The 24,060-nt window shown below is 40.6% G+C and overlaps 2 long non-coding RNA genes across 4 annotated transcripts; both read left to right on the forward strand.

Moving 5' to 3' along the window:
• The first annotated feature begins 1,704 nt into the window (after positions 1–1,704).
• LOC119033666 lies at positions 1,705–22,074 on the forward strand. 2 transcript variants are annotated; one of them, XR_005079342.1, is made up of 4 exons: positions 1,705–2,267; positions 2,371–2,545; positions 20,228–20,379; positions 21,907–22,074. It is a non-coding gene; the product is annotated as an uncharacterized LOC119033666 (long non-coding RNA). The 2 variants fall into 2 exon arrangements; XR_005079341.1 differs by lacking the exon at positions 21,907–22,074 and adding an exon at positions 20,943–21,128.
• On the forward strand, positions 7,355–10,637 carry LOC119033668. Of its 2 annotated transcripts, none has more exons than XR_005079345.1 (3): positions 7,355–7,456; positions 9,589–9,637; positions 10,007–10,637. It is a non-coding gene; the product is annotated as an uncharacterized LOC119033668 (long non-coding RNA). The 2 variants fall into 2 exon arrangements; XR_005079344.1 differs by having other exon boundaries at positions 7,389–7,676.
• Positions 22,075–24,060: the final 1,986 nt, after the last annotated feature.

The following is a 24,060-nucleotide window of genomic DNA, read 5'->3' on the forward strand; positions in this document are numbered from 1 at the left end:
ATATCGATACTGTTCAATTAAAAACATGCTGTTCATCCTATCAGAGCTCATCTTGGTTTTGTGTAAGATGTCTGCACATCTGTTGGATAAATGCAGTGGGGTAACAGCATGAGGAGGAGGCACATGGATTTTTATTTTGTGTGACTTTAGTCTCTGTCAGCAGCAGAGGTTAGAACCTCTGGCTCGTCCTTCCTCGTGGACAGAGCGTGCCGCTGGACTCGTCCCTCCCTCATCATCAGCAGGACAGCGGGGCGGTTAAATGTGACGGCCGCGCGGTTTCCCCTTTAACTCGGCGCCATCAGATCCGATGTGACACGCACAGTGCTGCTACGCAGATCCGAAGTGGCTTCTCGCTTCACACCAATCTGCACGGCCTCGTCACAGGGCAAATGCTGCCGTCTCCTCTAGCACTGGGGTGACGCGCACATGCACGCGCGCGCATACACAATAATGCACTCTTACACACACACACACATAAGGACAGCCTCCCCACTCAACACACACACACACACACACACACACACACACACACACACACACACACACACACACACACACAGCTAAATGGCCAATTCATTCTCAGTCCAAAGATGATTCATATTTGGGTGTCTGTCAGTTTCCCCCGCGGACTCGTCCCTTGTCTCTGTTTCCTCTCCCGGCTGTGACACTCCCCTGCTCTCCCTCCCGCCGCTCGGCTCTCTCTGGGGACCACGGCGTTAAAAATGAGAAAGTGGGAACTAACAGGGGAGCCTGCAAATCTGTCTGAAGTTTAATGAATACTAAAATGTGTTTGCCCTGTTCAGGGAGCGGAGATAGGAGTTTGGTTTTTAAAATGAGCTGCGGGTGTTTGTTGTTTGTGCATGTTTCTCTCGAAAAATATACTTCAAATGTGCTATAATTCGACGTGCTGACACACCTTTGCCTTTGAAATATGCCATGGGTGTGCTTTGCTTTACTTTCTGACGGCATTCGATTACTTTCGAGCGGTCTTTTCTTGCCTGTTTAATGGGTTCCACTGTCAAAACAGTTCGGCATCAGCTGCAAAGTTCATGCTTGTTATTCTCATTGCCCCTTGAATAATAATAAGGAACAAATGATGATTGCATGTTTGAAAACTGTCCCATGCAGAAGTGGTAACCACCAGCTTTCTCAATAAAAGGGTCAATATTTAGATGTAATTGAAGTTTTTAAGTTGAGTTATTTTGAAGAGGTGGTTTTAATCGAAGAAAACGTGATTGATGTCTTTAAGCCTGTCTGAGGCTGATTTGCATGATTTCTCAATTAGTTTAAAACCCCTGCGAGCTCATTGAAGTTAATGTATTGACTAAATGGGGGGGGCTTTTTTTCCCCAGACGGCATTACGGTACTTACGGTCCCACCATAATGAACACATTCAAAATTAAACTGGTGTTATAGCTTTTTTTAAAAAAAAATTTTTTCCCACTGCAGACATTGTCAGTCAGAAAAAAAGGCACAGGTGTTACTATAATAACATGAATCTGTTGAGGTGTGGGTAGGAGCCTTGTCAGTGAGGCAGCACGCACAGTACCTGGGCCCTGAAACATCACTCCTGTCACTCGAGACACCTGTGCTTGATAAATACGTGCATGCGATCATAATCGTGACATGGGTTGTGTAAAAGGTGCTGCTGCTATAAATAAAATGAGACTCAGCGTGCCTCCATTGACTGCAATGCATCAGATACCTCATAATAACTCCCAAGCTGCTGCTGCGCATTACGGAATGAATGGAGGCAGATAATAATAAAAAAAAAAGCACAGGGTGTGTTCAAATCCCTCTTAACTTGTCATAGGAAGAAAAGCACAGGTGCTACTGCATAGCATGTACAGTGGCTACAGGAAGAAATCCCACTAAGAGATTTAGACCATATTTTAATTATTAATTGAATTATTTACACCTGTGTTTTACTGTGACGCATCAGAGGGGGAGTGACTGACATCTGTTTGTGGGCTAACCAAATGGTACATGCTAGCTGCAAAATGAACTTGTTTATTGTAAGAAAAAAAAGAAAAAAAAAAAGAAAAGGAAAGGAAAAAAAGAAGCCAACAAAATAAGGAGTGTACTGACGGCAAAAGCTTTGAAGACAAGTCGAAGACAGGGAGCTGAAAGGAGCAACTTTAAGAGCAACGCAGACTCCAGAGCTGAGAGTGATGCTAGCTAACGTCACTTTAGCCCTACCAGTGAGGACGGCTGTGGAGTCACAGAAACAACAGACCAAACTGCAACATACAAACACCTTGTTACAGGTAAGACCTCTGATTCTACTATATGGTAACTTTTTTCTTTGTTTGTCTTTCCTTTTTGCTGACAGTAATGCTAATATTGGCTTTCCCCGCTGAAAAAAAACAGCATAGACCAGAAGCACAACACAACATATGCTGGTCTTGCTAGTGACTGGTCACCAGCATGTTGTGTTGTTGTTGTTTTGGTGCTGGTCTATGCTGTTTTTTTCAGCAGGGTTGCTCATTGTGTTTGTCCAGTTCCAGAAACAACTGACACAACCTGAACAAACACCTTGATCCAGGTAAGACAGCTGCTTCTGCTGCAGCCTATCAGTGTGTTTTTATTCTGTGAGAAGTTTATTTGTCAGGTCAGTGCTTTGCTAATTGGCAGTCTGTATAACATTATGGCCGGCAAGTGTCAGTGTAGTTCAGGTCTGACAGAGGTGATGTGGATTTAGAGGGAAATTAGAGTGTTTTGTTATCTAACATATTCAAAATGGTTGATTCACCAGGAATTTTTCTTCCACGTTCCCACACTGATGATTTCATTTGTCTTCTTTCATCAATTCAAGTGTGTCAGTGAAGCCTGGTCTCTAGTGTAAAGACACACAGTGCATTCTTATGGCGCTATTGGATGATTTTTACGCGTGCACTCTTTTGATGTTTGTGTTTTTATTTGCAAAAAGCATGGATTTCCCCCAGTCACAATCAGGGATTGAGTTGTTTACGTGTGTGAGTCCCTCGTCCTCGTTTTCCTAACACTCCCAAAATAAATATTAGAGAAGCTGGAGTTTGTGAGCTGTTGTTGTGCATGTGAACATGTGTGCATCTGTAGTTTTTAACTAGATGGAGATGCCGCTCCAAATTTGAATGATAACCCTTTCCTGTTATTTTATGGCTAACTTAGAGGATCATTTCAAGTGAAGGATGGATATGCGTATGTAAGGTGTGTGGCTGTAGTTCTCTGAAGGCTGTGGATCTCTGAATGTTTGATGAAATTAAACAGACCTTCATGTTTTTAAAAATGTGTAGTATTTAGCAGGCCTCGGAAGGTTATTTGATTAAACTGATCATGAACATCTATAGAAAAGCTAGCTTAACGTTTAACGATACAATAACAATACAAGCTGTATAAGGGGGTATGCCGTTCTTTGTTCCAGTTGAAATACTGGCTTTTGTGTAAGAGTGCTATCGTTATTTATTCATTCAGATTCAGCAGTGACAGAATGAATAGGTGTCATTAGTGTTATTTTTTGTTTATGTACAGTACAACCCTCAGGCTGCTCCTCCTGGCCGCCCCGAAGCCTCTTCAGTCAAAACACAAAAACAAAACAGAGTCAAAACAGAGCTGCACTGCATGAACCAAACATTCAAAGGTTTACTGTCTTCTTCTTCAGAAACAAAAACTTTCCCTATTGTGTCATCAGTGACTGCAGCTGGTAGTGATAGTCAAGGAGCACGCTGAGGTTTAAATCTCCTGGGAATCGGTGTTTCAGATGCTGGAATGGCTGATGTATGAACGAATACTAATACTTTGCCGGTGGGAATGATTGCTGTATGTGAGGATATCTTGATCTGCCGTGTCACTGGCACACCAGAGGGGATTTTTATTTCTTGTACAGCAGATGACAGGAGATCCATTATGCACGTTTCCTGTCAGTGGCTTGAGGAGGGCACTGAATAAAACTGTCCTCGTGTATACACTGTGGTTGTATGTAAGTATTCTGGAGTGGCGATTCACCTTACTGCCAATATTCAGTTTCAAAACAGGCAGTAATGTGAATTTTTTTAATATAAATTTGATATTTAAGAGTTGTGTTTATGGCTGGCAGTTTTATTATTCAACCAAAACAACCTAAAGAACATGTGTTCTTCATTAGACATAACTAATTAAAGTGTTTGCAGTTAAATTTTGATGGATTATGATTGTGGTATCCTGAGGAAAAACATGATCCATGCAGAGCTGCATTTCTCCCCATTTTGTTGCATACTCTGCATCTCTGCTTTATTCTTTTATTTTTTTTCACTTACCCGGCAATTTCTAGCTGTGTATACTGTAAAGTAGTAAAGCACAAATTCCATTAAAAACTATATTTAAAACTATAAACTCCACCCAGTAGAGATCGTGAGAAATCTCCTTTAGTGCTTCCAAGCGGGAGCTAAAAGAGTCCAGGAAATAATTTATTTCTCTGCAAGTGGGTCACTAAGCAGCAGTGGAAGGTGAAATATTGAGATGCATTAAATCATTGGTAGCTTAAAGGTGGGATGTTGTGAGCTTAAAGGAACTGTGTGAGTACATCAGCCTGACTGTGTGTGTTTGCGTGTGTGTGTGTGTGTATGTGTGTGTGTGTGTGTGTGTGTGTGGGTGTTACATGGTCTTTAATAAGTTAGGGCCACTGGAGCCCAGGGTTTAATTAAGAGTTAGAGACAGATTTAGGCCTCCGCAGCACCATGCCGGTCCTCTCCTTGGACACACTCACACACACACACGCGCACATGCTCATTGCAGGAATGTCCTTGGATGTTTAATGAATCACACTCTTAATACCTCAGAAATAAGGACCCACTGCGAGAATACAGAGAAAAGAGGTAGATCCTACAGATCAAAAGATTAGAAGCAAAACTAAAGAATATCGTTTAATGTCTACTTGCACTAGAGAAATTAGGGATAGTGGCAGATGTGAAATCCCATCAGCAATCTCATACATACAAAGACGTACACATCTAGACTGTTCAGTTTATGAAAGCATCATGGGGAGACGTGAGCACAGGCCCAGTGAGCATCTACTAGATTTGGGATAAATAAGTTCAGCAGCAACAAGGAGTCATATTTAATTTACTGTCAACTGTTGAATTAATCGTTAACTTTTTAAAATATTCATAAATCATTCCGAGTAATTTTTCAAGAAGTGAATATTTTCTGGTTTCTCTACTCCTCTTTGATAGTCCATTGAATATCTTCGGGGCCAAAAAAAAAACATTTTAGTGTGTCATCTAAGGGCTCTGGAAAATTGATCAACATTTTTTTAGCATTTCAATGTTTTCAGTGTTTTATAGACTGAACAACTGCTCAACGTCATTAACTGAGAAGATGATTAGAGATGCATTTTTAATGAATAACTAGGCAGCCCTTAAAAGGATGAAAGTTAAAATGTTTTTTCTGTGTAAATGGAAAAATACCTCTCTGTTGCCTTGCTTCAGAAGAAATGTACATTGCTTTTGCACCTCTGTTTTTCTAAAGCAACAAATATCAGGTAAAAATGTAGAGATCAAAGAACACAGACTAAAATGTGCAGCAGAGGAATAAGGCTGAACTTAAAGCTGCTCCCTTAATACTCTGGATTTGAAACCCTTTATTCTTTCATGTGATTGAAATTCAGGTGTTTAGCATATTTTGGGGCTGGTTTTTCAAAAATGTAATCAAACATTCAAAGGCCAAAGCTTTACATTTAAATACTCATTCGTCGTATTTTCTCTTTCTTTCTTACCCGTCGTTTCCTCACTCCTGAGCAGGACTGGTTTTGACTAAAGCCGGGAGCTTGATTTCTGTTGCCTCATCCAGGGTGGAAATGTTCAGATTGCATTTAAAGTAGTACAGCAAGTCAGAGCAACTCTTTCTTCCTCTTTCCTCGCTTACACACACACACACACACACACACACACACACACACCCTCATCAATGCACAATGAGCTATGTGTTGTCGAAACATCCAGAGAGCTGCAGCAGTTTTGGCTGCATCAGTGACACAGTGCTACATAACCATAACAAATCATTTCTGCACTAAAAGCAAATCTTCACGTCACATCTTTAGGGCTTGTGACAGAGAATGTGGCTGAGCTGAGATGTATCTGTAGGGCTTCTAAAGTCAGCGCGGAGATCAATCTTGGCGTCTTCTTCAGGCAAACTGGCGAAAGAGAGAAACAGATTTAAAGTGAAACAGGAATTTAGTACCACTCGACTTTCTGCCTGCAAAAACTAAAAAAAAACTTCAAGCTGACTGAGATTTTGTTGCAAAACAAGAGTCATCTTGTGCAGGTTGTTGTGCCGAACAATTAGTTAAATAAATGATCAATCAGTCAACATAAATTGTTGCTGAAATGCCTTTTTAGCAAATGTGAGGATTTTGCTGGTTTTCACTGCTTCCCTTTTGGACTGTTGGTTTGGCAAAACAAGCAATTTGACGACGTACCTTTTTGGGCTGTGGGACATTGTTACTGGCATTGTGTCACAATTTTTGCGATTACTGTAATTAAAAAAAAAACAACTGACATGTTAATTAGTACTGGAAATACTGATTAGTCTTGGCCTTAGTCAGTTGCGTACTGTATAAACTTGTGTTTTGTGTGCTATTGTCAGCATATTCACATCTGTTTCAGTCATGAACAAAACAGGGACACACAGCGGGGCCTGAGGACCATTGTGAAGGATTGACTTTGACTCAGACAAGAAGGTCAAGCTTGGCAGTGCTGAGTGTGTGTTGTAAGACTGAGAGAGTCAACAGTATATTAAACTACTATTAAACCACAGTCATACTGACATATCAACATGTCCACATATCTAAATGACCAAAATTATCAAAACAACATATATGACTGTTGCCACAACAAAATTAAAACTATGAAATATGACTGCTGGAAAAAACAAAAAACAGCACCAGTTGACCCGACTACTTAGATTTAGGCCAACAACTTGTCTTGGTTTTCTTGGTTGGCTTTAGAAATGGCTTTAGGAATGGTTTGGGTTCAAATAAGTAAGCTACCTTTGTCACATTAAAGACATGATGAAGTTTAAGTAAAAAATTGTCATGACTCTAGATTCATGTTCTTTGTGTTGTGTTCTCATGTCTGGTTTTGTCTCGTGGTTTCTTGTATTTGATTTCCATGTCTCTGTATCGTGTCTTGTTGTGTCTTATGTTTTGATTTTTTCATGCCCCTCTTAAGTTTCTCCCCATGATCTTCCCTCTGTCTTCTCCCTTTCCTCCTTCGTGTTTGTCTCCCCCTGTCTGTGGTATTGTTCCCTCCATGCATTCCCCTCGTTATCTCACCTGTTGGACCTCCTCACCTGTTCCTCATCTTGTCATTAGTGTGTGTGTGTTTAGTCTGTGTCTTCCCTGCACTCTACGTCCATTCATTGCATCTGTTTGCCCCTGATTTTGCTGCTATCTGCGGCTGCCGCATGTTCGTGTTCATGTTAGAATTCCAGTCCCCTTGTGGTATGTTTTGGTTTTGAGTTTTCCATGTTTGATTTGTACTTTGCCTTTTTCTTTGCACTTTGTTGAACTGTTTTATTTTGCTACTTTGTCTTGATGTTGTATTGCTACTTTGATTTTTTTGTCCTGGATTAATTTTTTTCCCATGCTCCTTGGGTTTTTTGTTGCCATCAGCTTTGATTTAATGAAGCTCACTTTTTGTTTCCCCATATCCTTGCCTCCCGTGAGTAACTGTGTTTGGGTCCACCTCCTATATCCCTTCTAAGTTTTCCCCCTTACCCTGGTGTGACAGTAATGTCAGTTTAAGGAATACACAGATGAATTTTGGTTTCATTTGGCATCCTAAGAGCAAATTCTGGTTGTTGTTGTTTTGTTTTTTCTTATACTACATTACCCCATATCCTCTTCTCCCCTCATTATTACAGAAGCCACTACTTTTGGGGCTGATGTAGAAACAGATATTGGTATATCGTCCCATATCCTCAATGTGGTTAACAGACACTTGTGATAAAGCTATGTAATGGAGGCAAGATGTTTGAAACATTAACTATTTAGTGTCTTGTCTAAAATGACACCAGTTCACTAAAATAGTACACCTATTATATCAGTCAGGCTGTAGTCTCGAGGTCACCCTGAAACGATGAACATATATATGGGTTCTACTTCGCCGCCTGCATGAACGACCTCTGCAGCCGTTTGGACGTACTGTTGATGGAAGAACAAAACGTTTTGGATGGCAATTTTTGGATTAGTTTTAAAGTTAAAACTGTCCTTGAATTTTCATTGAGCATGGTGTTCAGATGAAAGTAGCTTAAAAAAAAAGAGATAGCTCAGTGTCCTTGTGCATGACACAGACAGGGTCTGACCCCAATCGAAGCCTAGCAGACTCCTCTTTGCTGGGGAGATTTTATGATGCATGAGTTTTCATCTCAAACTGTCCAACCCTGGTAAGCAGTGGAGGCCTTCATTCAGGGCTGCCTCAACTATAAAGTGAGATTAATGCTGTAAAGTTGTTCAATCAGTGGTACGGGAGCGCAAATCTGATTTCTCTGATGAGGCTCCCCTGCCTTCTCTCTCTTACTCCATCCCTCATCCTCATTCCTCATCACATCTATTTACTTCACAGGATGATTTCCCCCCCCCCCCCCAAAACGGGAAGAGCTTCTCGTTAGTATTCAGAGCAGCGGAAGTACAAACGGCACACTTCTGTATGAAATATTCATGACTATACAGAGCTATTTTTGAGCGAGCGGGAGATGGAGGGAGTGAGACGAGGATGGAGAACAGTTGTCATTTTGACACAAACTGCCTTCCAAATTTCCATGGTGACCGCGCCCTCTTTCAGGGCAGCTGCACTCTTCATGCACCTGTTGGCTCTTTGAACCTGAGGAACAGACAGTGGGAAAAATGGCTCATCTCACACCTCCTTTGCTTTCAAACTGTCTGTATTTTGCAGTTTCTCTCCTCCTCTGAACACTCTTTGCGTTCTTCCTTAGGCGCCCATTACTCCAACACTGCTGGTAATGTCTCTGTGGCAGCCAGTTAAAAAGACTTGGCTCTATCCCAACAGACAAACTTTAGGTGAATGAAATGCAAAGTAGCTTTGAAGTCGTGGAGCTGCTGCATTACAAGGTGACGCTTTAAGTGCTTTTTGAGTGGTGCGACTGGTGGATCAGTTGCGTAAGTGTGTGTTTCAGAGACAAAACTGAGAGGATGTTTCAAAAACCATGAAGGGAAGATTAATTATCCTCAAGACGACAGATTGTTTTTCAGGTTCCTGAACATATGGCAATCAAATGAAAGTGTAAATAATATTTCTTTCAATTTTAGCTTTTTTTTTGTACCAGTAGTCAAGGGCAATTCTTACTGTACATTCACTTTTTGTGGTCACAGTATTTTTTTAAAATTTGTAATGGCAAATATTTCAGATAGTAGAGGGCGAATCTGTCATAAATCTGTGTATTTACATGTACTTTTTAAAATCTTACAATATGAATAACACAATATATCTAATGTTCAAACTGGCATGTAAACAACCAGGGTATATTTGAAGAACTCTTGGGATGTTTACACCTCTGTCTGTGTTCTTTTAGTGTTTTATTTTTGAAATCCTGCCTCTGGCTCTTGTCAAACAGGCCGTGTTCATGGAAGACATTTTGACATGCCATGGAAGGAAAAGCACAGGTGCTAATAATAAAAATGAATGATGGTTGACTTCCATTTAGCTGCTCAGTTTCACACATACTGTGCATGCTGGCCTGCGCTGCCAGGATGACTAACTGCGGCACTTGGGGTGGGAATGTTTGGGTTTCAGAACAGCTGATCAGTGCTAGATATTCAATCTTTGTTCAGCACATGCTTGGTGAGCAATCATCAATGGAGCTAATATGCTAAGATTCACCATGGTATTTAGTAAATAAAGAGGAGTCTCCATTTTAATCCAGTGTATTTAGAATAATTGAAACTAATGAAATTAGATTAATATTGAATCATCCCTCCCTTATCAGTTTATTCATTTATTTATTCAGTCATTGTCTGCTCACCCCCATTCAGATGGAAAGCCGGCTGTTTCTTCGTTCACCAACTGGAGTTTCACAGCAAAACAATGTTGCAGCGCTCTCTAAACAACTGAAGTAAACGGGAACAAAACAAAACATAAAATGGCCCAATACCAAATGCATAATGAGTCCAACATTGTTCTATTTTATAGTATTTTATTTTATTGTATTTGTTCATTTTTATTTAAACACACCAGAAACATACAAAAGCTTGTGGAGGAAACTGACATTACAAAAACAATAGAACAGCCTCATCTCTCAAAAGTGCAACAATAAAACATGGCACTTTCATTACCCACAATGCAACTTAGTCACTGAGTTACATCTGGAAGCAGTTTGATCAGATTATATGCAGCTTCTCCTGAAGCCACAAAAGGCTTTGTATTACTTTATTCAGATATGCAGGAGCACTTCCTTTATTATCTAAAGGTGGTGCACTTACCCTTTAACCTGACTGTGAGAGGCCTGCACAGTCCACAGGTGTCGTCACTTGTGGCCAATTAGTCTCTATATACAGAATATGGGACAGGGAATAAGGGAATAAATTAGAGATTTCAAGCACAGCCCAAATCTAATATTCCTAAATGAGTAAAATCACCTGTATGGGTAACAGCTCGTGTAAACCTTTTTATAAAGGCTTTAACTGAGCATGAACAGTCAAATTATTGGAGTCAGAGTGCAGTTTAATCTATTTAAATACATTTCAGCTCCAATTATTAGAGCCTTTATTGTTCAGGCACTTATACAGTTTGATTAGAATTTAAATTATCTCATGAAAAGCATTTACTGTGAGGAAAATAGCTCCACTTGTGCAGTGTTCAATCATGTGATTAGGCACCTGTCTTTTCTGTCAGGATTTCAGTGTTATAAAAACAGTTTGAATTTGCCTGCTCTCGTGAGTATGAATGTTTATACACAGCGTGTATATGGGTGTGATGTGTGTTTGTCTTAGATGATTGTGTATCTTCAGTACTCCTCACAGAGGGTGGATGACTTATTGATTAAAAGGACTCATTTATTCAGATGAGGCATCTGGAGAGGCCCGAGGGCTTGTTTTAGTCATGAAATCAACCCCCTCCTCTAACGCAACCCCCTCTCTGAGCAACACCTCACACACCATGCTGTAAACTCTGTAGCTCATAATCTGGAAAAAAAAAATCAGAGAAAAGAAGTTTTTGGAAAACTTTCCTTTGTCATTTGGTTATTTGAGATTCTGTATGACATGCCAGCTTGGCAGGCTCTTAACCTTGATTTCAGTCTGCCTTGTAATCAGATCATTCTGCTAATTACCCTAACATGCACAGTGAATATCACTGCTGGGTTTTTACAAATAATAAATGAGTTTTCTTTTCACATCTCTGCTGAGTTGAATTGCATGAATCAAAACAGGATTTACTTTTGTCTGTTGACTTTTATTATGCAATCATCTTTAACAGTAAATGTAAAAAAAATACATCTCTACAGCTCAGCCTTTTTATCCATGCTATGGCTGCTTGGCTCTCTGACTTTCTGTCATCTGGGATGTTGCCACTGCATGCAATGAATGTTAGACTACTTGCCAACGTGGTGCCCTTAAATGAGCCTTTTAACAGCAGTCACTGATGTTTGGAGGCTGAGGGTGTCTCTCAGTAAATCACATTGTATTACCCATTTTTATTTATTTATTGAATTTTGTGTGGTCCTCAGTCTCTTACCTGTGCTAACCTGTCTTGTACTCTTCTGATGAGCTTGAGGCATCATGAGGGAGGGAAACAAACACTGTCAGTAGTCCCAGTCATTGTTGCTTGTTGTGATGCCAGGCCGTGATTCACTCATGACTGATGGACTAAATCTTGTGCTAGGCTGACGCCAGTATAACGGAATGACATGCCCAAGCTGGGTGGTGAATGCCTCAGATTTACTGCGCCTCTCTGCCAAAGTGCCAATGTCGCCCTGACTGATCTGCCCCAGATTCTAGGATTTGCCCCATGCCTTCACAGGGTTTCGCTCACACAACCTCCTAAGGTTAGTGATTAAGAGATGGACTGTTGGGAATAAAGGTGTCAATACTTATTTATGAAGTAAGACCACAGGATGTAGGGCAGTTAATGTTATGCCACAGGTTAGAGGCTAGTTTTGACGCCCTGATTGAACTCTGCAGCTCCAAGATGAGAATCCATGTTATCTCGTTCTCTGTAGTACAAAGCTTTTAATCTTAGCCTCTCGTCTTTTGGTTTGCTACCCCGTATCTTGGTTGAATAAGTATGCCGTGGCCTTGAGACACCTCCTCTGTGTGTGTGTGTGATTTCAAGTGGAGGTTCTCACAAGTGCATGTGAAATCTCCTGTTTTGACAGGTGCTTGAATCAGGGATTAGAATAGGGATGAGAGGTGCATTAATCAGAGGATTCATCCTCTGCTGCTTCTCTCATCCCTCTGACTAAATATACTGCACCAAGCTCTGTGTGCCAGGGAGCGATGGAGAGAGGTGGAGAGAGACTGAGATGGTGTAAATGTGCTTTCCGCGCTGTCAAATAGAGGCTTATTACTCAAGGGCTGGACATGCTTTCATAGGTCTCTCAGTGTGTGTGTGTGTGTGTGTATACATGTGTCCGCTAGTGTTTGTGTGGACTCAGTTGAGAGTTGTTTTATCTTCAAGCGCTGCTCTCTTGGAGCCAGTCTGCAGCTTCTAATACACTAATGTAAGAGGCAGATGTCTCTCTCTCTCTCTCTCTCTCTCTCTCTCTCTCTCTCTCTCTCTCGCTCTCTCGCTCTCTCGCTCTCTCTCTCTCTCTCTCTCTCTCTCTCACTCTCTCTCTCTCTCTCTCTCTCTCACTCTCACTCTCTTAATGTTTTCATCCATCCCTCCAGCTCAGGTCACCTCTGTTTCTTACAACACACCATTCAGTGGGTGTGTGCGTGTGCGTGCAAGGTGCTGAGTTCATCTCGCACTCTAATTGAGATGACATTTCTGCTCTCCAAATTAAATTATTCAGCTCCTCTATTCATTTGTTCTCCTGTTCTTTTGTTCCTCGTCCACCGACCGACTCTCTCTTTTTCCGGGCCAAAAACCCACGCTCATAAAAGCACTGACCCCAAAAGTAGAGAAACCGTAACTTGTGTCTGTATTTGGGGTCTTTGTGAGGTGGCTGAAACTCATTCTGAATGGTGTGACCTTCAGTGAAAGTCAGGCAGTAATGGCGTGAGTACAGCTGGGAGGAAACCTCCGTTTGTTACTACATGTTGAAAGCAACTGTGAGGCTTTCCTCTCTACAGTGCTATCTGTTGTAAAGGTGCAAAATCAAAGGCACATGAGAACCACAGGAAGTAAAGTCTATGAGTTGTCCTGCCCTCTAATCAAAGATTCTGTTTGTGTCTCTAATACAGAAATGTTTTCTCACCTCTTATATAGTTGAGCAGTTCAACAGAAAACTATTACATTTTCTAAACTATTATCAAGCTGCGGTTACACTGACCTTGAGACAAAGTGAAAATGTATTTGTACTGTTTGTTTTAAAATTGGCTGTAGTGTTGAGGGAAGGCAGATTTTCTTCTTTTGTTTGTCTTGGCTCTCCCTATACGCTCATGCCTTTATTCTCCTTGGCTTGTCTTTGACGCGTGAAGGTGAGGGACCAGAAGCCAGCGTGATGCTCCTGTGTTAAAGGAAACTTCTCAGCTCTGGTTACATCCTGCTTGCATCACACACACACACACACACACACACACACACACACACACACACACACACACACACACACACACACACACACACACACACACACTCTTAACTTGCTCTCTCTCACATTGTGATCCAAGTCTTTGGCAGAGTGTTGGTGCATACCTTTTTTTTTCTCAGTTAAGTTTGTGCTCACAAAGATAATGCTTAAAATGCCATCCCTTTATGTTGGCCTGAAAGAGCACCTGATCCCTTTTTTATTCTATCACCTGGTTATCCTGTTTGGAGCCGTTAATGTTATGCTGCATTTGCGAGCTGGTGAAAAAGTTTGACATGAGAGCATCTCTAGTCTGCTGCTACGAGGTGCTTCACTCCAATGTTTTGTCACAAAGTTAAACAATAAACACATACGAATTGTTATGGCATGCTGTGTTGGAGAACTGTTTAGCGTTGGTGGAGGTTCACGATCTACCTCCTGCCTTCTAATTTAGATTTGAATGCGTGGGCAGAGTGTGCAACACGTAGGTGTTGATATTTGCATGTGTGAGGAGTACAGAATTGGAAATAAGATAGAGGTTGTAACAGTACTGTGTAAAATGTGGCATATCTTATGTAATTATCTAATATGGTTATTCTTAATTTGTAGGCAGTGTAGGACTGATTTTGTTTGGTTTTTACATCGTACAATAGGGCTATTGGAAAAAAAACTGACATTGCATTATTTTTATTTTATGTGATGCATATTGCAATATGAATGAATACAGGAAGTTTACGATTCTTGTATTTTCTGAAATAGAAACAAAATAACTGTCAAACCTCATAACACAATAAAGCCAATGGCAAGTAGCAAATAAAACTAAAACAACAACTAGACCATAATTCAATTTAACATTATATAGTGTGTCAAAGAGCTCAGCCCACCTGGTAAATGGTCAGTTTTGTTTTCCGCACAACCCCAAAACAGTTCAGTTAGAATCTGTTTCACAAGCACAAACAGGAAACTCAAAAGTCGGCTCCGGGTTTTAGAAAACAGTTCCGCAAAGTCTGCAAAGCTTGTAGAGAAACTCAGGCTGTGAAAAACACATGTCCATGACATGAAGTGGGCCATCACTCACCCATACCCACTACTGGCATATTTACATTTTACTCTTTGGCATAGTGTGACTTCTGCTAGCGAATCTGACAAGCTGCTGGAACTCTTTTCTGCCCTCTTCACATCAGGTTCTCTGAGAGATTTATAATGATGTTAAATAAACTGCATTACCAGGACACGTTTCTGCTCTCGCCTGCCTACTCTTTTCTGTTGGTCTGTCTGTCGCTTTGTTCGTGTGCACAAACTAAAAGTAGAGACAGTGTCCAAGGACACATGCATGCCAGCAAAGTGGTACTCAGCAATGGACATGGCCCTATGAGCAGCCACTTTTATTTTTCTCACTTCAGGCACATCCATCAGATTATTCCACCTCTTGACACAGTCAGAGGAGTCAAGTGTTGTGCTTGCACATCACAGATATCATATATTGTAAAGCCCTACTGTATAACTGTACCTTGAAGAAAATAATGCATGTGGAACTTGTTACCCATGTATCTCTGAATTAATCTTCTGGTAACAGTTGGTATCAGAAAGGATTTCACAGACAATCATGTTGTTTCTGCAGGAGGTTAAGTGGTTCAGTCTGTTTAAATATTAGGTGAAACAGATGCTGCATTGCTAAATTACTCATATATAGGTCAGGGACACGAGTTAGTGTTTATGTGGAGATGGTGTGTGTCTCTTTCTGTGTGTGCGTGACTGACAGAGTTTTATGGGGTGAATCTCTTGAATGCAGTAAACAAACTTCAGTGCACAGTGAAGGCGATGCAGCGTCCTAGCTGGGAATCTGTCGGAAGCCTCTGAAATTGGTTTTTGATTATTAAAATGAAAACAATTTCCTCTGATCGAATCAGCGAGGGGACACATGACTGGTGTTGTCTTCTTAGGCAAAAGAACATTATGAACAAACACAGATGGAATTTTAAATTGTGCAAATAAACAAGTCGAGCTGGTAGTCTAACAGATAACACAAGTCTCTAAATGTTTCAAGATTTCCATGTGTGGACTCATAAATATTGATTAGTTTCTATGTATTGGAATTTTTTATAAGTTGATGTCAATTTGATATCACTGCATAATATACTGCATATAAATTGAGTTTTTAATTCAAGTACAAGGTTTAAGAGTGGCTTGTGCCCATCTGTAACCACATCTGTAGCTTAACTTATTCATTAATAGTGAATGGCTTTGACATTTCAAGTTCAAGACTCAGATGTGAAAGCTAGAACTCTATGAAAAGCTGTTATTTGAAGTAGAAAAAGTGACATAATGATGCTTTAAAGGTACAGAATTATGGCTACAATGTTCGATTGTTTTAAGTATTCATTTACTCTAAAGAATATTTTATTAATAGATTATGTCAGAAAGTCCCATTAGGATTTTTCACAGCCTGTCTTTATCTTTTCATATGTCTTGTTTTCTCTGAGCAACAGTCTTCAGCTCAGAGATATTCAGTTTTATATCATAAAATGAGAACAAGAGAAAACACTGTTGCTTCCAAATTGACCCGGAATATTATCAGTTATTAAATAAGTTACAGAATAATTTGACTAATCAGGTGACTGTTTTGGCTCTACATATTCAGAGACTTTTTCATGTGAACTGGGTCAAATTTAAAGCCTTGAATTAAAATGTGGTATTATAATTCGACTGGTGAGGGGAACTGTAATTTTAAAACCAATAAAGAAAGTAAAACAAATTAGGTGCATTTTCACCTTCTTCATCTCCAACATGGTGTAGAAAGTAATTACTGAAAATCTTTCCAATATCTATCTGTAACCCCAAAAAAATCCAGTCGTCCTTTTATCTCTCACAGTGCCTGTCATATGTGCCTCTGTGCTTGGTGCTGAGTGGGTCATTTCAGGGGTCAGCGTTTTTAATTGGATAATCCAGTCCCGAGCTAGCTGAGATTAGCAGCTACTCAAACCCAGGGAATTGGTATGATAGTGTTTGACCTGCGTGAGCACACTGGGCTAAGCTTCCTCATACAGGAGCATGTAGTGCTACCGCAGGGAAACACAGAAATCTTAAGAAATGATGGCAGAAATGTAGTTTAACAGCCCCCAATCCAAACATGGAGATATGAAAAATTTGCAGGGCACCAGTGGTTATCACAAGGCGACCTTCTTCAAGTGTCAATAGTATGTCATGGCCTTCAAAGCGTCTGACTCCCTGTATTAAACTGTCTTTGCCTTCACACCTGATCCTGTGCTGGAGCCTTCAACAAGAGTTGTTGAATGTGCTCATCATTTCTGCAGCCGTGTGCTCAGTTTTTTTCACCCCCCAATTGTGAATGTGCCTCTGAGCCTGGCACCGCATTAAGCCCGAGAATGTGCATGTGTTGGAGCTGTCCTCTTAATCCTTACAGCAAATAAAGGGAGGCTTACTCAGTCTGGTGCGCACACACACTAGAGCAGGCTAGCGAGCACAGATGCACACACTTCACATGCACCGTCACATGCATGTTTGCTCTCTCTTCCTGTTCAGTTCTTTTTCCGCTTTCTCCCATCCATCTGGCCGGTGCTTCATCCTTCCATTATTCCTGTCTTAAGATTCTCTCTCTCTCTTTTCTTCTGCAGCCCATGCTTCATCCTTCTTCCATCCGTCTGTCTCTCCTCCTCCCTGTTCTCTCCTTCTCGCCCTCACCTACAGACTCGTAGACTCACAATCCCTGCGGCTCACAGCGTCTCTTTCTCTGTGCCAAGCCAATCAGGGTTTTTGGAAAATATCTCAAAAGCACCCCACACCAACAACAATTAGCCCCAACCTTCCTTAGCAGGGCACGACAACCGCTAGTGTCCCATAATGTGACGGTTGCTGAGCTTCTGAGGTGGGATTTAGGATTATCTATGGTGTACTCTGCCTCTCGGAGCAGCACCGCCAACCACTGCTAGTACTGTTCGTTTTGCTGCGGTCACAGTTGAGCTCAGGAAGAGGACTCTTTGGTCGTACTCTGCTGGGACATAAACATGCACTCTCCTGTGCCTTTGTATTCTTGTCTTCTCTGAAGTCACTCATCGACCACATTCATTTCCATGACACCCCTCTGGGCTGGGCAGTTATTTATACTTTCAGATCATCTTATTGTGATTGTGTTTGATGGCTGACAGCCGATATGTTCGACCAGAGTGTGAGCTCAGCTGTCTCATTAGCCAGACACAGCTGTGCAGCGCTGTGCTCGTACAGTACATATATATATGCACAGTGACGGACAAGAAATAGCAAGAGCAGTGGGACTGACCACAGTGCAGCCAGCAGAGGACACAGAGGTCTCAGTTTCGCAAATACAAAACAACATTTTTTTAATGTCTTGGGGAGTCCCACTGCCTCCAGCGATGTCTCTCAGTGGCCAAGTTGCATTATGGGAATTGTAGGCGCCATGTTTTGAAAAAGTTGAAGGATGCAGGGAATAAAAGCGATATCGTTGGTTATGCTTTATCAGCTTTGTTTTTAAACTGTGATTATGAATTCAGCAGTGTTTTAGGAACACCAGTGGACTGCTTTTCAAAACCTGGTGCCTACGTTACACTGGCACTGGGCAAGATACGCTTTTTGTCAGGCCTCCATTGCTGCAAAAGAATTGCTGTAATGAATAGATTCTTTCTATGATAAGTCAGTTTTGAAAGTCTGCGCTCAATGTTTTTCTTGTGCTAAATCTTTAAACTGTCGATGTGGGTTTCTTCAATAGGTTACACTGATAGTTTTCTGACCTTAATCAAGAATTTTAGTTATGTAAATCTAACAAATTGTAACCACTGGGCTAAGAGTCTATTTTACTTATTTAAGGAGTCCCACTGCATTACACTATCTGCAATGGATGTATTATATTACCACAAAAAATTATGGTTTTTAAACCCTCCTGCTCTGCCTTATTTCCATTTGCTGACTTTGCACTTTTAATGATGACATTGCAAAGACGTGTGCTACCTTGCATGAAGCCAAAAGGAGAGAGTGATGAGGTGTGCTATGAGTTTGACGTTGCGCTAGTGAGAGCATATGGAACTTGTCATTACCTACTGAGATACTAAGAAATCCAAATGGTCATTATTTCCATTATTTCAAAGTTTTGGACTAAATGTTTTTCTTCTTCGGTGTGTTTGAAGGCAAGTAGGTAGGCATCACAGCAACTTCCAATTTTTCAACTTTCAACTTTTTTTTTGGCCACCAAAAGAATGTTTTTGTTGGAGAAAGCACTGAGAGAATCTCCTCAGTGAATATGTAATTGTATAGCAGGATAAAAAGGCTTTTAAATGAGTTAAATTTCATGGGAAAGCAGGCTATATCAAAAGTTGTTGCATCAATTTGTACGGCTCATTAAAAGATGGTGTAATGCACAAATTTGGTGGCACTGTCTACAGTCTTGTGGCCTTATTCAACATTATAAGCCAACCTTAACAGGTGCTGTGTAATGTTACCCCTAAACTGCAAACCTTTACTCTGAATCATCAATTATCTAAACCACCAGGGCAAGATAACTGTTCTCAGCGTCCTTGGAATGTCAAGACACACAGTGAGCACGCACGCACGCACAAGCATGCAAAAAATAAGTGAGGTGTGCAAGTGACTGTATAATGTGTGTGTGGTAAGGTGCAGGTGTTAATGAAGCATAAGGAACTGACATGCTGGAAAGTCCTGTGAAGTCAGTGTTCCTGGGTTGTCCCTCTAATTTAAGTCTGTCAGATTTTTGCATGCATGATTAGGCTGTCAGAAGGTTATCTGTAAAGCCTTCGCCTGCAGGAATGTGCGCACAAAGTCTGCTACTGTTAGTAACAGAGAGAGACTATGGGATGAAAATGTGAGGAAAAAGGGGAGAAAAAGAAAGTTTGGATGCTCTGCCTTTATCTTCAGCATGCTTGTAAATATACTGACAACAGAACAACAAGTCTGTCACTTGAGGAGAAATTCTATATCTGCATTGTGTTTGAAATGATGTGATTTATCTTTGTGAATGGGTGCGTGAATTCCATCTGAATGCTGATGTTTTATGTCTTGGCAATTGCTGCCACTTACTCAAATGCTGTACAACTGTGTACCTGCCATCAGCGTTTGAGCGTGTGTATGGGTTTGCAGCAAAGAGTGTGTGTTTGCACGCTATAATACAGCCAGTGTTTGAATAATGCGACTTGAATGAGCAGAACCTCGAGGACAAACTTGTATTCGTCACTCCTCTTCATCCTCCCTCCTCCCACTGAGACTCCTCAGTGTTAGATGGCATGATGTGGCATATCCAGCTGTGTTCTCATTTCCCATGTAGATCTGTGCCTTTAAATCCCTGCGCCTTGGTGCTCCAACAGCACTGTTGTGATGAGCTGAATTCACACACAGTAACAAGCTCCTCAGTAGAGATTGCCACTGCTGTATTTACACCTCTGAGACCAGAGTAAATCCAGGCTCTGTTGTTCAGTTCCCAGGGGATTGGGTGAGAAGTTCAGAAGAAATTAAGAATATTAATATTGGCTTTCTCTTACAGTCTATCCAGCTTTGTTGGAACTTTGCTCTGAATGTGTGAGAACAAACAAAGAAACAAAAAGATTATTCCCCTGAACTGAAACCACTTTCTGAACTGGAGCCATAGCTACATAAAAACCACCAGTCCAAGGAATCCTAAGGATGTTGTCGAGGGTGAGTTGTTTAACCCACCTGAGTCATGTTTGTTTTCCCCATTGGTATATTTTGTGTGGGCGGGTCTGAACACGGCACTTGCACTTCAGACCTAAACAAATGCACCAAAAGCTATCCTGCTGAGCATGTATGTCATACAGTTCAATAGACCAAGCACTGTCAACCTTGAAGGGTTTTGAGAGAGTCATGAACCCAACATCTCCTACAATGTTTAGGTCACCTCCTTACGAGTAGTCAGGACATGTCTGGAAGTGCAGCAGTAGGACTGGAAAACTAGCTGTGTCGTCTTTTAAGTGAGATGTTATAGATCAAAGCTACATTCAGTGGGTTTATATTCTTCAGTGGACATTGAATTTACACTTGGGGAGTAGATAATAGACACGTGACTACATTTTAGTTTTGATTAGAGGTAATATTTATTCTGTTAGCATAACTCCTGTAGATGTATGCAGACAGCATCAGAGCTCTTGGTGGTTTAAATAACTTATTCAAATGAAAGCGAAAGCTCTCTCCTCTGCGTCTCTCCTAATTTTTCTCTTGTTTGTTTTTGTCCTTGTGCTCAGCGACGCTGCTGCCCCCTCTGATTATGTGTAAAAGGACATACATGACCTCTGAAAGTAAATGCATATTCATTGTAATTACATCAAGAACAGTGATGTTGTGTTGTTCCCATTTTTAGCACTAGAGTGAATACTGCACATGCTTTAGTTAGGAGCAGTTTATAAAAATAAAAAAAATATAAGAAATGGGCTTTTTGTCAAATCGTCCTTAGTGATGCATCTCAGTGTGCTTGTTGCTCTGTGCACAGAGGAGCACGACATCAGAGAGGCACAGAAGGAGCAAAGACTGAGGCAGAAATGCAAGTCTGTTTCTTTGTATTTGAATCCCCTTGACATTTTACATCTACTGACTAAAAGGGTTGGTCAGACTTTGGTCATCTGTCTTGAACACTGACAGATCAAGAGGCTTTAAAGAGAAGGCAGCTTCACAGTGATTCAGCCTATCTGTTTTTCTCCAAATGCTCACATCTATTTTGTATCACTAGCTTTGCCAGCATTAGTAATGAGTAACTGCCTTTCTAAAACATTGTAATCTGCAGTCTGAACTCAGACTCAACATAAATATCTAAGCAATGTTTGAGTGAGCTAAAGTACACATGCATTTGATAAAGATTTCACCCTCTTTTATTTGTCTGGTTGACTCTGGACTTTTCTTGTAAGAATATATTTTTTCAGACAATTTCTTCTTGATAATGATATGTGTTATTGAATAATTTCTTGTCTTACTTAGAAAGAGAAGCATGAACACTGAAACTGCTACCCAAACTTTTTTAACATTTAAACATTTTTATAGAACCCTCAAGAAAGAAGTTACATTGCAAATAAGAACTGCATAAAATTCTCCATGAGTTGAATTCTGTGAGGGGTTGTTTAAGATTCAGTGAATGGGCTTTTATTGTTATAGACCATTTCTCAGGAGGAAAATCACAGGTGTAAATAATAACAATGATTTCTGAATTTCATTCAGCTGCTTTTGTTGTGAGGTCCTGACACTGGAGCAGCTTCTTTCCTCAGGCTGTGAGCCTCATCAACACATCATCTGCACTTCAGTCTAGAAAGTAGTTTTGTTTTTCTTATATAGCATAAAGGAACATAAGCTCAGTTTTGCTTCAAAACCCTGTTAAATGTAAAATGCCAAATAAATGAACCTTTAACCTTGAACACTATCGCACTGTCATGGCAAACTGAATACAACAGAGACATTGTTAATGTTATCAGCAACATCTTTTCCACTTTGGTGAGTCAAAATTTCTGCTGCAAGAAAAGGCATTCAGGACAATGTAACATAAATAATCAAATCCTAGAATGTGCAATTTAAATTGGCAATGTTTATCAAGATGGTCGGCTCTTGTATGATAAGTCAATCTGTGAGCACAACCGCTATATACAGTATGTCTGGATATATTTCAAAACTATCGGAATTATTTCAAAATATGGTTGTGCCTATCTGAAGCCTCATATTTCGGCTGTATGTGACAGCAAAACACAGTGGAGAGTCTCACACTGAGATGAAATGAAAGGAGTGCACATAAATTAGGAAAAAAACATAAAATATTTAGTTCTTCTCTTTCAGTTCGAGCAGTCACGCCTAAAATCGGCCAATTCTGGTTCCTGGCCAGCCGATCGGTCCATCTCTGGATAAAATGTATTCAGTCCTTGAGTCTATGATAGAAATAGATCTCCAGTCAACCTTTCCTTTCCCAAGTGACTGCATGCAGACAAAATTGAATAGTGATAGTGAGGTGTATAGAAATCCATTTTAAAGCTGATGGTTTCATTATTCTATATCCTTTACACTGTACAATCAATATTTACTTCATAATAATATATTGAAGCAGAAAACTTGTCTATTGCCAGTCAACAAAAATGAAAAATAATTTGTGTATCCACCCTGTGATTTGGCTTTGATCCAAAATGTAATGTGTTCTTCCTCGGTCCATACTACGCCCTTCCATCAATTTTCATGCACAAAATCATAACCTCCTTGGCAGAGGCATATTGAATTATAAGTTGCATGAATATAAATAAGCAGAGTAATGAATCATGCGCTCAATGACACATAACTAATAGCCAGTCATTTCTTGCTTATTTAATCCTCACATTTTATGTCTGCTCAAGTAAATTGGGTATCATACCATACCGAATACTTCAGTGCTTGATTTCACCATTAGTTGATGGGTAACACAAGTGAGATTGTGATTTATTTCACCAAAGAACAATAAAGACGAAGAAAAACCTGTTAATGATAATGTGTCCCACATGAGTTTACAGAAATGAAATGAGTGTGAGGCAGCAGCCCCAGAATCTCCACAAGGACTGAAATATATGCTGGAATTGTAAACACAACACCTGGAAAACCACTGCATGGAGCTGGAGTCAGCATCGAGTTTGCTCCACGTCCTTCCAGTTTTTCTGTTTGTCTCTCTCTCGCTTTCTCTCTCTCTCTCTCTCTCTCTCTCTTGGCCTGTCAGATTAATCTTAGTCTGTTTAAGCTGTGTAGCATCATTAATGATAGGTGGTACTGTGTGAGATGCTCGGAGATGAATGAGGGTGTTTGCCTTGGCCATTACTCCCTCTGTTAGAGCGAAGCAGCACGGGCACCTCATAGCTCATCTAGATCAGTCTAAATTTGCCTTGGGCTGGCGGGACCAAGGTCACTGAAGCTTTGCCATCACATTCACCTACTGTGAGGTCTACTACATATAGAAGCTAAGGTCATTTGTGTTGGAGTGCTGCAGTTTAAACGTGACTTTGTGGGTTGATAAAGGTATCCTTTGCTAATGTGTCAATGACAGAGTACTCTTTGTTTTTGCATGCATGTGCAATGAGCATGGATTTGTCCGTTTATTTAGGAGCTGCTGTATCTATGTCTCTGATATCTAAGCCTGGTGTCAGTTCCTATTTATTCCTTTTATTGATCTACTCCTGGTCCTTTTCTTTTGCACACACACGCTCCCACACAACGCACTTCCCTCAGGGCGTTCGTTGCTTCTTCCTTGACCTTCATAGAGCTCCCAAGTCTCTCTTCCCTCCACTCTCACTCTCACTATATGTGTACCGGCATTAAGGCAGAGAGAGCAGTTCACTAATAGAAAGTCTATTGACTGAGCCAGTCACTCAT

Source organism: Acanthopagrus latus, chromosome 15, assembly GCF_904848185.1.
Source record: "Acanthopagrus latus isolate v.2019 chromosome 15, fAcaLat1.1, whole genome shotgun sequence".
NCBI classification, from domain to species: Eukaryota; Metazoa; Chordata; class Actinopteri; order Spariformes; family Sparidae; genus Acanthopagrus; species Acanthopagrus latus.